At 42.5% G+C, this 15228-nt stretch overlaps 1 pseudogene; it reads left to right on the forward strand.

Annotated features, from left to right (window-relative positions):
• The first annotated feature begins 13540 nt into the window (after positions 1 to 13540).
• On the forward strand, positions 13541 to 14888 carry LOC100668344 (ubiquitin-conjugating enzyme E2 variant 1-like; annotated as a pseudogene).
• Positions 14889 to 15228: the final 340 nt, after the last annotated feature.

Genomic DNA, 15228 nt, shown 5'->3' on the forward strand with positions numbered 1-15228 from the left:
GACTAAGAGGTACTGCAGTTTGTTGCTGTAGTTATAACAAAATCGATACTATGAGCACAGGTCATTCCATTCAACGGTTTCTTTTCCCGTATGTAGTGGTTATGTGTTACAACAAAACGGAGTTCAATACTCAATTGTGTGACTGGGCACATATCCAAGGAGGGTCACACAAGCATAGTTTGGAACCTGTGGAAACCTCACCTCAGGTTCATGACAAAGAACATGAAAAGCCTGAGATTTTCTTTAAAAATGATACCAGAGGACAGTTCCAACTGAGTAAAAGGAGAAAAGGTGAGAATGGTTTTCCTTTACTCTTATGATATTCACCCTGCTGAAAACCAGAAAAGACAGGCCTCTTTGTGATACCTGAAGGTTTTTTAGTGAATAATCCTGTTTTCTGGTTTTTTGATGCCTCAGACTTATTTTGAGTGATATTGCTCTCCACCAAATTCTAGCCTTTGCAGTATTAAGGCTTCTGAGTAAAATCTTGAGGCAGTAGGAAATAGAAAAGTCTTTTCATGTTTCTCCATACAAACTAAAGACTCAGAAGTAATTGTGAGGCACTGTAGCACAGAGTTTAAGAAGCAGTATCAATTTTGCCAACTAATAAGTTTATGACCTTGGGAAATTAATTTAACTTTTCTGAGGCTTTAGCATCATTATCTCTAAAATGGGCACAATTATACTGCCGACTTCATAGGATAACCAGGAGAATTAAATAAATTTAATGACCCATACCCATTGCCATCGAGTCGATTCTGACTCATAGCGACCCTGTTGGACAGAGTAGAACTGCCCCATAGAGTTTCCAAGGAGCGCCTGGTGGATTTGAACTGCAGACCTTTTGGTTAGCAGCCGTAGCACTTAACAACTATGCCACCAGGGTTTCCAAATTTAATGACAGTATCTTAAATAGAGTAAAAAAACTCATAATACTGCTTATTTCTTCATGTTTACGTATATTTTCACTAGGGGAATTGGCACTCTCATACATTCCTGGTGGGAGTATAAATTGGTACAATTTTTGGGGGGCAGTTTGGTAGTTTCTATTAAATGTTTAAAAGCCCATGGGCTTCAACCTTGCAATTCTACCCCTAGGTATCTATATTAGAGAACTATTCATACATATAAATTTATACATATAAATTTAACTCTGAAAAGCTTGAACTTGGTATGCTAATAAGCCTCATCAAACACACCTATAAACAACATTTCTCCTATGTTCTGCACTGGGCCAGTTTGAACTGAAAGAGTACTGGCTTTATTAAAGAATCAGTTTCTTAATTAAGCTTCCAAGAAACTCAATCATTGTTCCCCTGCTATTTTAGAAATGAATGATATATAAGTCCCTACAATCGCGGATTGCAGAATAGAGAAATGTCTTAGAAATCGCACGTACTTACCATCTCCTCTTATAGATTAGAAAATTGTAAGCCAAACTAGGTGAAACAATTATCCTCTAGCCCCCACCCCCACCAACCCCCATCCACCCATCCTTGTTACCTAACTAGTTGATGATGGAACCCCAGTACAAATTGGCGCTATTACCAGTTTGTGTTCTCCAAACCCAATTGCGTTCTTTCCATTGCCTGAGAGTTCATTTTGACTTATCATCAGTGTAGCAGTACCTGTTTTCGCTTTTTTCATTCCTAAGAGTTAAAAATACAAACCTACTGTGATGGTTAAGGTTGTGTGTCAACTGGGCTGGGCCATGATTCTCAGTGGTTTGGCAATTATGATGTAGTTTGGTAGCTATTTAATAATGTAATCGCCTCCATGATGAGATCTGTTACAAGCAGTCAATCGGGTGAAAGGGATTTTCCTTGGGGGCGTGGCCTACATCCAATATAAGTGGTCTTTCTGGCAAAAGCTCATTGGCTTTTGCTTGCCCTGGATCCTGCAGCTGGTTCCTGTTCATCTGACCTCCAGTTCTTGAGCTAGCAGCTTACCTTCTGATCTTGGGATTCATCAGTCTTCTTAGCCTGTGAGCAAGAAGACGGCTGTCTGACCTGCTGATCTTGAGTTCACCAGTACCTGCAGCTGCGTAAGTCAGGGAAAGCCTCCAGCTTGACCCACAGACTTGGGACATTCCAGCCTCTACAACCATGTGAGCCATTTCCTTGATATAAATCTCTATATGCATATATATTTTTATACTCATCACTGGTTTTGCTTTTCTAGAGAACACAGCCTAAGACACCCACCTAGACTCCCTTGCAGCCAGATCTGGTTCTGGCCAATGAGATGCAAATAGAAGTCTGCTGGGGGAGCTTTCAGGAAAGTTCTAGTTTTCCTGATTAGAAAAGAGGATATAGCTGGTATGCAATTTCTTTACCCTTCCCCATTCTTCCTCCTGAAATGCCATAAGATATCTGGAATGTCGGCAGCCATATTATAGCTATGATAACAAAAGCCACACACTAAGAGAAATAAATAGTGCCTGGCTACCACCACCGACTGCTCTGACAGGGGTCACAATAGAGGGTCCCGGGCAGAGCTGGAGAAAATTGTAGAACAAAATTCTAACTCAGAAAAAAGACAAGACTTACTGGCCTGACAGAGACTAAAGAATCCCCGAGAGAATGGCCCCCTGACAACCTTTTAGTTTAGTAATGAAGTCACTCCTGAGGTTCACCCTTCAGCCAAAGATTAGACAGGCCCATAAACAAAACGAGACTAACGGGACACACCAGCCCAGAGGCAAGGAGTGGGAGGCAGGAGGGGACAGGAAAGCTGGTAATAGGGAACCCAAGGTTGAGAAGGGAGAGTGTTGATATGTCGTGGGGTTGATAACCAATGTCATAAAACAATATGTGTACTAACTGTTTAATGAGAAACTAGTTTGTTCTGTAAACCTTCATCTAAAGTAGAATAAAAAAAAACAAAAGCCACACACTATGGCTGGTGGGGTAGGAATATAGAAGAAGCTAGGACATTGGTGACATTTTAGAGCCCCTCACCAGCCTTGGACTGGCTGCCTCTTGTAACACGTCTTAGTTTCCTAGTGCTGTCAATACAAAATACTACAAAGTGGCTTTAAGTCACAGATATTGTCCTACAGTTCTGGAGGCTCAGAGTCTGAATTTGGGACATCAGCAGGGGTATGCTCTCTCTGGGAGCATGAAGGGAAGATCCTTCCTTGTCTCTTACAGCTTCTTGTAGCTCCAGGTATCTCTTGGCATTCTTGGCTTATACATATACCTTCACATGGCATCTTTCCCCTGTGTGACTGTATCTGTGGCCCTTCTCCCCTTTTAAGACATCACTCAGAAAGGATTAGGACTCACTTTACTCCAGTATGATGTCATTAACTTAACCGATCACATATTCAGAGAAAGACCCTACATCCAAACAAGGTCACATTCACCGGTACTGGGGTTAGGACTTCAACATAACTTTCTGAGAGACACAGTTCAATCCATAACGTGACTTCTTGCTACGACAGAATTTCTTTAGTACATAGGGTTGCTATGAGTGGGAACTGACTCAACGGCACCTAACAACAACAACATGCCAGAAAAATCATATCCTTCTCAGTTAGGCCACTGTGATTCCATTTTCACTTCCCAAGGCAAGTAAAGGCTGTGGGGTGTAAATTCTGCCATATCTAAATTCATCTTGCCTTATTCATTCTTCCTTCCAAATTGAACCTTTTCCATTTCTTTCTGTCAACTTCCATCTCATTCTTTTCTTGTCTATCTCTTCAAATCCCTATCCCTTGTTCTAAAAACATCTTTCAAATTTTCCTTCAATTTTGACTTCCTTTCAAAATACCATTCTTTTGCTTCACTTTATGACTAAAACCCTCGGGAGAAGAGACTTCAAAGTCCTGCCCTCCTTATGGTTAAAAATGAATCACGAATGGCTTAATCCAACAACCACTTTTCCCTTCTCACTTGACCTGAACTTTTGTATCATTTGACATTGTTGGCCTGCCTTTCCAATCTTGAAATTTGACTTCTCTTCACTTTATGGCATCAGTCTTTCCTATTTCTCCAACCCAATCTCCTGCTCAGTCCCCTTCCCTGTACTTGCCTTACCCTTAAATGTTGGTGTCCCCAGGTTTACTTTTAGACTCTCATCTTCCCATTCTTCATCTCTCTGAGAAGCCTTTTTCACTTTACACTCACGTGGCTCCAATTATCTTGTATTTGCTAATTTTCTCTAAAACTCCTTATATATTCCCTAGTTGTTATTTTTGTTCCCTGAACTTCAGATCAATAATTTTAATCTTCTTCTGGACACTTTCCAACTTCTACTGGAACTTCAAACTCAATATGTCCAAAGCCACACTCTTCCATTCCCCCACCAAACCTGCTGCTGCTCCATTTCCCCTTTCGGTAAACTGCATCTTCATAAGTCCAGGTATCCAAACCAGAAACCTTGAATGTACATTCAGTGCTGCTAAAAACGACAGACACATTTGCAAAATTGTGCAATAAAAACCACAATGGGAAAATGGACAAAAACTTCATCGGTGACATAAAAAAAGAATAGAAACCTAAAAAAATGGTAGCATGGTCTTAAACACATGTTAAATGGTTAAGGAATACATGTATAATACAACAAATATGGCACTTTGAAAAGATGTGAAGTTTGCTTGTGGAAGTGGGCATCAGAAGGGCTGCAGTTTGTGGGTAATTCTGAATTGGTGGAGGGAAGATTATTGAAAATAGGAGGTAAGCTGTAATACCAGATATGGAAGGGTGTGGCTCATAACACACATGGTGAACTGAGGTATCTGGTAGATGTTTGAGGGCTGTATGTGTGTGTGGGTGTGTTTTGTGTATTCCTAAACTGGGTGCTGTTTTCTATATTCATCTATTGTTTCTTGAGGGATGGATGTGTGCATAAGTAAGCCTGAAATTTTCATTATGCTCAGATTGTTCCCTAATATGTCAATCAATTGGATTGGAACACATTCGAATTTTCAAAATAAGAATCATAACAGTACTGACTGTATCTTAGAAAACTGTATTTTTTTACTCATAACAGGCACTTGGTCAGTAATTCCCATAAGTTTTGCTCCTGTTTCTTCTTCTCTATTGCTGTTACTGCTACTCCCTCAGCAGCTTATCACCTCCCTCTCTACTGTGGCAACAGCCACTTCATGCTCTCCACTCTACAGTGCCTGTTGTAACCCCATCAGCCAGGGGCTTGGGGACTGCCATATTTGTGGTCATGTCCCCGAGCCACCACCAATTGGTGAGAGCTTCTGTGCTTTAGTCAAACTATTTATTCTTCGTGGGCCATTTGTTCATTGTAAGATGGGGGCAATTATAGCCATCTAATGGGGTTTGTCGTGAGGATTAAGGGAGGGAATCTATGTAAAGCATTGGCACAGTTTCTAGCACATAGTAGACATTCAACAAATGGTTGTTTTTGTTCCGTGTTTCCATTTCTAGGCTTTAAAATATTCAGTGACTCCACTTCCTGTAGGATTAAGCCAAATCCTCTGAGAAGGCTTACAAGACCTTCTCAGTCTAGGCTCAGCACAGTTTTCAGCCTCCTGTTCTTTATACTCTACCCAGCTCCCAAGTCACCTCTTTTTGTAAACTTTTCCAATTGTTCTTTCCCATTTCTGACCCTGGAAGAAAAATTGTTGGTCCCCTCTCTGCATTCCCACCATACAGTGTACATGCGCCTCTGATTTAACGTCTCTTCAGTCATGTGTGGTGGACAGTTTGCTGCCTACTCAACACCAGAGCGTCTACTCCATTCTCCTTTACCAGCAGAATGCAGTTTTGTTCAGGAATCTGTTTCTTGCCCATGAGACTCAGGGACTGTGACCCATTACCCTAAGGATTCTTACTCGTCACAGCCGATCAAGATTACCTCATTCCTCTTAAAAAAAAAAAAAAAAAAAAAGATGAATTTTGGAATGAACACGTGACTTGATTCTGTGGAATAAGGCATGAGAGTGCAGCTACTGGGGAACTTCTGAGAAAAGTTTCTTCTAAGAAACAGACATGGGAAGAAACAGATCTCTTTCTTCCTTTGGATGTTGTAATGTCTAATTTGAGGACTGGGACTGCTGCAGCCATTTTACCTCTAGCCTAGGTTGGATACCAATACATGCAGAGCAGGACAAATCAAGAGGATTACAGAGAAGAGGAACCAGAGCTTTCTGTAATGCACACGGCACCTGTCCTACCTCTTGATTGTTTGGTATTTGAGACAATAAATGTCTTTGTGGTTCTAGCCACTTTGAGTTAGGTTTCCTGTTACTTGCAGTGGAAAACACCTTGATGATAACTGCCATTAGAGTTATTTATGCATCTGTCTCCCCAGTGATGTTGAGAACCCCAAAGGACTTCTTCAATTCTATATCCCCAGTGGTAGGAAGCACACAGCACACACTGGATGCTCAGCAAATATTTGTTGAATGGATGAGTGGCTTAATATGTTGGCATCCAGCCTGTTGTGCTTTCCAGTATCTGCCTCCTTCTCAAATATCCTGCTAACCACAGAATCTTGGCATTAGGCAAGAGATCAAGAGGAGGCAACGTATCTTGGCAGGAAGTCCCGGAAGCCATAAAATGGAAAAGGAGAAGACTGGTATCCTGGGAGTGCCTCAGGGCATCAAGAGAAAGAATATGATCCGGTCCTGGGGCATTTCAACCAATTCTGCTAAGCCAGGCTTATTGCCAGTGGGTGGTTTGTATTGGCCACCCAATCTCCTTCAGCTTCCCCTTTCACCAGAGCTTACAAAACCCAAGGGTCTACCATTAACACTTTAAGTACAGTCATACATTCCACAGGCAGTCCGGGCAGAGGGGAAGGACTAACTAAGCTAATGAGTTCTGGAGGTGTAGCCTCCTAGGTAATTAGCCTGATGTGTGAAGAGAACATTATTACACTAACTTACTTCTGTAGAGAACTTACTACATGCCAGGCAACCTCTCAGTTTGCATACATCATCTCATTTAGTCCTCACCACCACCCAACAAGACAGGAACTATGACCTCCCCACTTTACAGATGACGAAATTAGCACTTAGAGTTTAGGTAACTTGGGTAGAGTCTCACAACCTAATTCTATAACACAGTTGTACACTGTCGTTAGGAATAGATGCAGAGCTGCCCTCCCACTATCTTCCTCTAATATCAATTGGCAAGCAGTCCATTTTGCTTTGTTTTTAAACTAGAATTTATTGAGTAGCTACTAATGTGTTGGACCCGTCATATATCTTACCTCATTTTTTCTTGAGAGCTAGGTATTATTATATACGGAGAACATGGTGGCCTAAACAGGTTTAGAAACCAAACCAATGTCTTCCTGCTGGTCAGTTGCAGAGCTGCAATATGAACGCCAGTCTATTTAAATCCAGGGTTCTTTCCAATATCCACAGTTACGTCCATTCTCAACTCTGGCAAGATCCTGGAGAAGATAAACTGTATATAGGAAGGTATCAGTGCATTAAATTCAAGTAGCAAGGTCAACATTTTGTAATGAAATTGGAGAATGAGGACCTGCATTCTCAACCAACTGAAGGACCAACTAACCAAAGGACCAACCAACCAGTCTCTGAGGAACCTAGAATGAGGGCCAAGTTTTCCCTGCAGTGGTGTGCTGTAACCTGGCTCACTGGAAGAAAAGCTGTGATTTGCCTCCATTGTGTAAATACTTCCTCCATGGCCGATTTCAAGCTACCAATCATTTAACAACTGGTTTTTTTTTTTTAGGAGTATAAGCTGGCTCCAGCACACCTATACCTGCAGAGCAGCATCAGTTCTGCTCAAGGGGCTAAACGAACAGTGGCTGAAACCTTTGAATTCCAAACCACACAGCTGTTCCTCCTGGTTCCTCTCTCAGGAGTGACATCCCAATCTGTGTAGTTATCTAAGACCAAAAGTCATGGAATACTACTGGATGATTCCTCTGCCTACTTCGAAACAATGGTCAAGTTTGGTCTATTCTACCTCCTACATATCTTTCAAACCCATCTATTTATTTCCGTCCCCCTGCTATCTGCCAGGTCCAGGCCTTTATTAGTTCTTGCCTTTACCACATCATCTCCTAACCAGTCATCCTTTACCCATTTTGCCCTTGAGTATGCATATTTTTCACAGTGTAGCCAAAGTCATCTTTCAAAAATGCAAATCTAATCAGGTTGCAAATCTATAGAAAACCCTGCAATGGCTCCCCATGGCTTTAGGATTATGACCAATCCTCATAATATGGCCCTGCAGGACTGGGCTCCCCAATTCTCCAGGCTTAACCCACAACCTTGCCCTGGTCTTACTGTGCTTCAGCCTTTTTGGTCTTGTTTTAGTTCCCCCAATGAGGCTGTGCCCCTTTCATGCCTAGGGTGTTTATATGTGTATTCCCCTTTCCTGAAAAGCTCCTCCTCTCCCCTCTCCTCACTCCTCTACTCCTACTCAGCACTTAAGTCTCAGTTTAAAATCACTTCCTCCAGGAAGCCTTCCCTGGATCTCAAAATCTCAAGATCAGATGCTCCCATTATAGATCATCAAAGCATCCTACACTTCTCTCTCAAGTTACCCACCACCTGTCTTCCCCACTGAGTTGTCACCTTTCTCATAGTAAGAAATGTTAGGTCCTAGAGATGGCATTTTGCACGCAGTAGCCCAAGTGATCTTTCTAAAAAAGTAAATCAGTTCTTATCAATCCTCTGTTCAAAACTTTAAGTGGCTTTCCATTTTTTTCACAGTAAACCTCAAAATCTGCGCCAGGGTCTATAAAGCCCTACAAGGTCTGATTTCATCTTCTATCACTCTCCCCCTCTCTTACTCTGCTCTGGCCATACTGACTTTTTGCTCTTCTTTGAACATGGCAAACACAGTCCTGCCTTAGGACCTTGGCATGTGCTGTTTCCTTGGCTTGGAAAACTACAAGGCTCACTCCCTCACCTTTTTCAGGTCTCTGTTTAAGTATTACCTTATCAGAGAGACCTTCATAACCCACCTTCTCTAACCAAACCCCTGCCCCTCAGTATCCCTCCACCTTACACTGCTTTATTTTTCTTTATAGGCTTTATTACCCCCCGACAAATTGTATGCTTATTGGTTCCTTTGTTTATTGCCTGTCTCTCACTTCTAGAAGATGAGCTCCAGAGGAGCAGGGACTTGGTCTATTTTGATCACTGCAATGTCCCTGAAGCCCAAAACAGTGCCTGCTCAATGAGAGTCCCTTTATAAATATTTATTCAATTGTTGAACCCTGGAAAGATTCATGGACAACTCTCAGAAAGGCTCTGGTACATTGCTTCTTATTTTTAGTAACATTGCTCCCGGCGATACACTTACTTGTACTTTATGGTAATATCTTTCTAACGTTGGTCACTTTACTTTTTAACTAATTCACCTTTTTGTGGAGAAAATAGTCCCTTGGGCTGTAGTCCCAGTACTTAAAATGTATAGTTCACAGCAGCTTTTGAGACAAGGAAGTGGGAGGGCTTGATGAAACTGTAAAATCGGCTGTACTTTGCCACACACTGAGAAAACATAAGGGTATTTTAATACCAAAGGTCAGAGGACCCGCTTCTTTCATTATCTTTCCCAAGAAGAAATTACTTCTAGTTTAAAGAACATGCCCAGGTAATTTTCATCAGTAAACAAATGGAATTTGAAGTGAATTTATTAGCATATGAATGTTTGCCAAGTACAAGCCAATAAAAAGAATTTCCTTTGTTTCTTCTTGTCTTAACCATTTGCCTTCAAGTCCACCCCAACACATGGCGACTGCCTGTGTGTCAGAGTAGGACTCTGTGTGCTCCATAGGGTTTCCAATGGCTGATTTTTGGGAAGTAGATTGCCAGGCTTTTCTTCTGAGGCACCTCTGGGTAGACTCGAACCTGCAACCTTTTGGTTAGTAGCCAAACATGTTAGCTGTTTGCACCACTCGGGGACTTCCCTTCTTGTCTTATTTAAGTAAAAGATAGTATCAAGTAGTTAAGGGAGTAGCTTTCTGAGGTTCCTGGCACTTGGAAATGGTGTGTTGTGTGTTCCCCAAGCATGTGGAGAGTGTTGTGGGGGTGGGGGAGATACAGCTGATTCCTAATATTTCTACAAAGATTGACACCCCATTGTTAGGCCCACATCCTACCACAGACAGTAAGGATGCTTTATGAATCTTTTCTTCTCCACTCAGTCCTTGATTCTGCCATGACTTGCTGTTTTGGCTTGGAGAAGCTCTTTAACTTCTTCAGGTCCCCGCTTCCTGATTTGTGAAATAAACCTGGGCCCCTGTGAATAGCAGAATGGTTAAGGGCACAGGTTCTAGAGCAAAACTGCTTGGGTTCTAATCTTGGCTCCATCACGAACCAGCTTTCTGACTGGGCAAGTTATTTACCCTCTCTTTGCCTCTGGTGTCTCACTTGTAAAATGAGTAATTATACTGCCCATTTCTTAGGGTTGTTTTGAGAATCACCTGAAGGCTCAAACCAGTGTCTAGCACATAGTAAACACTCAGTAACTGTCAGCAAATATCATTAGTCTCTTAAGGAGTTAGCATACTTTTGGCTGCAAATAACAGGAAATAGAGCTATAACTGATTTAAACAAGTGGTTTCCAAATTTTGTGATCACATATTCCTACTGTACAAAAATTTTTGAAGTATAGTTCCTGATAGCATGCATTTATTTTAAAATTATGTTCTTGTTATTATTGTACTAGTAATTATATTCATAATAAAAAATTTACTAGAATTAAGGATAAGATTTAAAAAATCAATTATAAACAGAAGTTCTACTACCTTCTCCCTACAACCAAATGGATCATCTGTGCATGCTCACCTTTGGAGTGGTGTAAACTAGTGGCTCTCATCTGGAGTAAATCCCCCCATCCCCACCCCTTGAGGACATTCAGCAATGGCTGGAGACATTTTTGGTTGTCACAACTGGGGGAGGGGATGCTACTGTCATGTAGTGGATAGAGGCCAGGGATGGTGCTATATATCCTATAATACCTAGGGCAGACCCTACAACAAAGAATTATCTGGCCCCAAATGTCAATAATGTCAAGGTTGAGAAACCCCAGTTAAGTAATAAGGAAAAGTTAGTATCTCACATCATAAAAAGCCCTGAAATGAGGTGGTTCCGAGGTTGGTTAATTCTGAGGCTCAATGATCCAGTTCTTTCTACCTTTTCTCTCTATCATTCTCATGTGTTGGTTCTGTCCTTGGTTCATTCCCTTCTTGTTCCCACTTGCTGCAGCAGCTTTAAGCATCATATACACCTGCCCACTACACTGTCTAAAGGCAGAAAGGCAGAGCTTCTTCCTGTGAAACTCTGAGAGCAAGGAAACCCTCCACTAGCTCCTAGTCAGCCTCTTGCTTACCCCCAATCCAGTCAGGGCTAGGAGTTAGACCAGTCATGATTCACTACTGGAACTGAAGCCCTGGCTCTCTGGAAACACATGGCCTTCAGGAGAGTGAACAACATCAGAGCTCTGAGAGAAAGAAAAAGGGAAGAGAACGGTTCCTAGACAACCATCAGGGTTGACCACAGATCCCTTTCCGTTCTCTCTGAGAGATGTTCACTCTGAGAATAAAAAGAACATTCATTTGGAGATGGCTATTCTAGACTCTGAAGCCAGACTACCAGGATTCAAATCCCAGTTCTGCCACTGATTAGCTATGTGGCCTTGGGCAAATTACTTTGTATTTCTGTGCCTCAGTTCCCTCATGTAGTAAATGGGGATAATAATAGACCCTGCTTCCTGGGTCTGTGCAAAGATTAAATGAGTTAATATATGTAAAGCTTTTAGAACAGTGTCCGGCACATAAGAAGTGTTCAGTGAATGGTATCCAGGTTCTGACTGAGCATCTGTTGGGCCCATATAGTAAGCAAGGGGCAAGGTGGGCACATTCACCTTCATTGCTAACTTCATGGTATGGATCAGCATGAATCCAGTTCCCCAAGTGTGGAAATGGATCCAGTTGCCACCTTCCTGCTTCTGCATTCTCATCACCAGTTGGTCAGGAAGCATACTCTCTCTCTCTCTTTCAGATCCAGCCACCCAGAGCTCACAAGTTAGACTGACATCATCTTTCAGCCCTAGCCACTAAGAGATAGGTCAGAGCTCACATGTTAGAAAGACATCTTCTTTCAGACTGCCAGACAGGTGCCAACCCCTGCTGGCTCTCACTGCCCCTGTGGGTTTGTTCATTCACTAGCACAACTCACAGAATTCACAGAGAGTATGCCATACATACTACAGATTTATTACAACCAAAAAGGATACAAATGAAAAGACACATAGGGAGGTGTGGGAGGGATCCTGGTGTGGAGCTTCCATGTCCCACAGGGGGACACGCTACCCTCTCCTGCGCATGGTCGAAAAACAGCCCAGAAGCTCCATTGGAGGGTGAGGCTTTGGGGCTCTTACCAGCCTCACCATGTGACCACGATAGATTACATCATGCCTCCTGAGGCTTAGTCAGTCTCAGACCGCCGGATGGTTTCTCTTGGTCTTTTCATCCCCTATTTATGAGCCTCAGGTGCTGGTATGACTTGACGGAATTGAGAAAGGTCAAATTGTTCACTGCAAGGTGATTCCACACCTCACAGCCCTGCAAATCAAGACTCCCAGGGTAACTTGGGACAGACAACAAAGTCAGAATAGGTAGGCTGAGAATCTTGGAAGCCATTTGTGTAGCTCTTGTCACCAGTGCCATGTGTCCCTGAGCAAGTTTCTTACCCAGAGTCTTTACTTCCTCTGTTTATAAATGATGGAAGACAATCACCAACATACCTGCTTAAAGGTTGTTGGTGTGGGGGTGAATCAGTGAGAGTGGGAAAGGGCCTACTTTGGCAGCTGCAGGGAGTGACAAAGAGGCTTGGTAATGGTGTTAATGCCAACCCTTTAACCTGCATTGACTGTTTGCCTCGTCCAGGCTTGGGGCTCATGGCAGTGTTGTGCCACACCAGTGATTTCAGGGGCTATCAACACATGTCAGAGATGAGTAACTCACAGATTGCAGCTAGGTTATGTGCACTTTGCAGAGACAAGAGAAAAAAAAAATAGCAAACTCCCACACATTATGTCCTATGGCAACAATACCTGCTCGGTAACTATCTGAAGAATGTGCCTGCAGCGATGGCAATGAAAGCTGTGGCCTTCCTTGTTGGTCAAGGGCCTCAAAATGTTTGTGAATGAAAACAAAAGGGAAAAAAAGTGCGTGGGTTTCGTAGGAAAATGCCATATGCTGCATGAATAAATCAGATGTTCTGGCTGTTATGAAATGGTAAGGGCTAATCGCAGAGCAGAGTGGAGCTCTAACGTGTCCCTCTCAGAGGGCATCTTGGCTACTGAGTGAAGGTGGGCTGCAGTCAGGGAAAACGGCATCTCTATGCAAGAAGTGGAAACAAGAGCTCCTCACAGCTGGTGGGTTAAAACCTCCTGCTTTCAGAAATAGATAGTGGTGAAGGTTGCACAACATTGGGAATGTGATTCAACGCTTAAAATGGTTAAAATGGCAAATTTTATGTTATATATACCACACACACAAAAGATTTTTTAATTAAAAAAAAAATGGCAGGAAAAAGGGGCTGGTCTTCAAGTGACAGCGATACAAGATGGCAGCCACCCCAGGCTAAGAAATAAAATAAATAAATAAATAAATAAATAAACCGACCTGTTGCCGTTGAGTAGATTCCAATTCATAGTGACCCTAAAGGGAATAAAATCCCTAGTAATTTCCAACTGCTGGAAGCACTCGAAGAAGGCTAGAAAGGAGTAGGAGATGGCACAGTTAGCTGGGGTCTAGAGGATGCTGAGGATATGAAAATCATAGGATGGGCAGGGATGATAAGTGGGTCTCCAAGGACAATTTATGAAAACCGGATATATGGCATTAAAATAGAATGTGGACCTAAATACCGAGAACCAGCCCCTTTGTAAGTTTTGTAACACAATTAATATGAATGGAGTTAATAGTTCTAATGCAGTGGTGGACTCAAGAGCCATATCAGTGCCAGCAAAATGGCAGAATTCACAGAGCATGAAAGATGTGCTGCAAGATCTTAGGCGCCTAATGATGTATAAAGAAAATATGAAACCCTCAACCGCCTGAAGGACAGGGTTACACAACAATTAACCAAAAAGGAAAACCATAGACCCTCCCCTCCCCCCATTCCTTGTACGCAGTCTTCATTTTCCATAGTAGTAAATTTTCTAGATGTGTTGTAGACCTCAAAGTACTAGAAAGGAAGTTCCCATTCAAAGACAATTTATCTTAAGATACTGTAAATGATACTAATTTTTTGTCCATTTGAAACATGTAAGTTGTGCTATAACAAATCATCCTGTCGAGTGTAACAACTCTCCCCATAGTCGAACTCCTGGGATCAAGAAAGTATATCTAAATTCATTCCCATGATAACTGGTGGGGCGCATCTAACTCAACTGTGAAAAGACATATCACACACTCACCGTGCTGCTGATTACATGGTCTGAGGTCTCTACCTTCTCCCCTTGACTTCATCTCTCTCTCCCTGCAACAGCCCTCAGCTTGGGGTAGTGTCATGGATTGGATTATGTACCCCCACAAAATGTGTGTATCAGTTTGCCTGGGCCATGGTTCCTGGTATTATGTGATTTTCCTGTATGTTGTAAATCCTGCCTCTATGATGTTAATGAGCGAGGATGGGCAGCAGTTGTGTTAGTGAGGCAGGACTCAATCTACAAGATTGGATTGAGTCTTGAGGCAATCTCTTTTGAGATATAATAGAGTGAATCGAGCAGAGAGGCAGAGGGGACCTCATACCACCAAGAAAGCAGCACCAGGAGCAGCGCATGCCCTTTGGACCTGGTGTCCGCATGCCTGAAGCTCCTCGACCAGGGGAAGATTGATGACAAGGGCCTTCCTCCAGGGCTGACAGAGAAAGAAAGTCTTCCCCTGGAGCTGACGCCCTGAATTTGGACTGTTGGACTACTTTACTGTGAGGAAATAAATTTCTCTTTCTTAAAGCCATCCACTTGTGGTATTTCTGTTATAGCAGCACTGGATGACTAAGACAGGTGGCCACGATTCCCAGTATTGTGTGGTTGCCCTCCATTTTGTGATTGTGATTTTAGTTAAGAGGATTAGGGTGGGATTGTAACACTACCCTTACTCAGGCCACCTCCTTGATCCAATGTAAAGGGGGTTTCCCTGGAGTGGGGCCTGCACCACCTTTTATCTCTCAAGAGATAAAAGGAAAGGGAAGCAAGCAGAGAGTTGGGAACCTCATACCACCAAGAAAGAAGCACCAGTAGCAGAGCG

The sequence above is a fragment of the Loxodonta africana genome, chromosome 10 (genome assembly GCF_030014295.1).
Source record: "Loxodonta africana isolate mLoxAfr1 chromosome 10, mLoxAfr1.hap2, whole genome shotgun sequence".
Classification (NCBI taxonomy): domain Eukaryota; kingdom Metazoa; phylum Chordata; class Mammalia; order Proboscidea; family Elephantidae; genus Loxodonta; species Loxodonta africana.